At 37.1% G+C, this 1,904-nt stretch overlaps 1 protein-coding gene across 9 annotated transcripts in view; it reads left to right on the forward strand.

The window, feature by feature from the left end:
* LOC107676858 (guanine nucleotide exchange factor DBS-like) overlaps positions 1-1,904 on the forward strand; it is a 77,452-nt gene that overhangs the window by 22,797 nt on the left and 52,751 nt on the right. The window lies entirely within an intron of this gene.

Genomic DNA, 1,904 nt, shown 5'->3' on the forward strand with positions numbered 1-1,904 from the left:
TCTTTTTTTGCACTCTCAGATCGTGAGAAGTGTATTGTTTGTTGGTCAACGGTTTGTAACAGTTTCACCCATGCTCATATGGGCAACTTTTGGCACCAGTCTGGTTTAATGCCAACTTCCAGAAGCCAGTTGGACTGGCACCAAAGTGTTGTTTCACATTCAAAGCTTTGCTTCAAGCCTGTCAATATGCGCAGTGATCAGAGTTATGTCTTAGCTCTGAAAGCTCATCATGGACACAAAAGTTCACTGTGTATGCAAGTAATGGCACATCGGAAGATATTTACTTATTAAATCTAGACTGGTGTGCTGTCAGTGTAACTATGACCTCGGGCTAGACTGTATAAGACACTGTCAATTGAATTGAGTTTAGCGTGAATGGAAAATGTTAGGTGCTGAATCAGATGTTGAAATATGAGTTTTATTTAGCTGAACTTTTCTTTTATTTTGCTGAAAGAACTGAAAGCAGCTTTAATAAGGGTCAAACTACAACAGATATACCTGAGTGCTGCAAAGTGTAGGCTACTTGCTTTACTATTTGTAGGGTGGCATCCAAGAACACACTGTCTGTCTGCTATTATGATTATGTGGGGTGTGACTTTCTATAATAGCTGATTTATGTGCATAAAGCTATATCTTTTGGCAGAGTGTGTATTATGATTTGATATATGATATTAAGTGTGTTCTTTTATTGTTTTTTAAAACGATATTTTGAACTTTTTCTGGATCAAATTTGAATGGTGTTTGCCCAAGCAAAAGTTGCCGTCACAATTGTCAGGCTGTTGTGGATCGAAGCCAGGGCATTCCTATGCAGTTGCTAAGGTGAGAGGTTTTTAGCATGTTGCTGTGCAGTTGCTAGGGTGTTCTGGCTGGTTGCCCAAATCAAAAGAGCTCACACTGGTACCTACATATGGCATGGGTCCTTCTTTCAAAATAGCTTTTTAAGTAACAGCTCACCAACAATATGAGACATCATAACAAAATTGGCATAGGACTGGTTACACCATTTTTATTACTGTTAGTGTTTGAATATATTATAAAATGTAATTTATTCCTGTTATGCAAAGCTGAATTTTCAGCATCATTACTCCAGTCTTCAGTATCACATGATCCTTCAGAAATCATTTTGATATGCTGATTTGCTGCTTAAGAATCATTTATCATCAATGTTGAAAACCGTTTTTGTGCTTAAGATTTTTGTGAAATCTGTGACCCCCCAAAACTCTTTCATGGATAGAGCGTTCAAAAGAACAGCAGTTTTTTTGTATCAATGTAAGTCTTTACTGTCACTTTTGATCAATTTAATGCATCCTTGCTAAATATGAATAATTAAACGACTTTTGTAGTGTACTTACAGTAGGGTTAACCGTATGAGCTGTAATAGTTTTGCTTGCAAACACTTCTAAAATTTGTGACATATTTGCAGTCTTTGCACCGGTCTGTGTTATATTTTCTCACTCTTCTGGTTGACTTCAGAGGGTTTGTCATAACAATTTTACTTCCTATGATTATTTAGTAACCATCTGTCTATATACGTCTGGTGTGGTTGTTGTCTTGTGTGTCCAACTACTGTGGTTTTGCTGGGCACCAAGTCCAGAAACGTTTTACTCTTCGATATCATCACTGAGAGCGAAAATAGAAGATTGTAAAATCATACCCCATAATCAGTAACACACTGCAGTTATACAATTCAGAGGATCTGATCAGCGTGTTTTTAAAGACTCTTTTAAAGAAAGTCTCTGAACTTTAGTGGCCTCATTTTATTTTTGTTCAGTTTCAGACCACAATGATCTGATATACATTTCAATTAAACTGTTTAAAAGATGGGCACTGGAATGTAGAGAATTTGACCCACTTGTTACCCATTTGTTGCTGGTGTAGGGGGCTGTGTGTGTGTGTGTGTGTGT

Source organism: Sinocyclocheilus anshuiensis, unplaced genomic scaffold (genome assembly GCF_001515605.1).
Source record: "Sinocyclocheilus anshuiensis isolate Anshui unplaced genomic scaffold, SAMN03320099.WGS_v1.1 scaffold2166, whole genome shotgun sequence".
NCBI classification, from domain to species: domain Eukaryota; kingdom Metazoa; phylum Chordata; class Actinopteri; order Cypriniformes; family Cyprinidae; genus Sinocyclocheilus; species Sinocyclocheilus anshuiensis.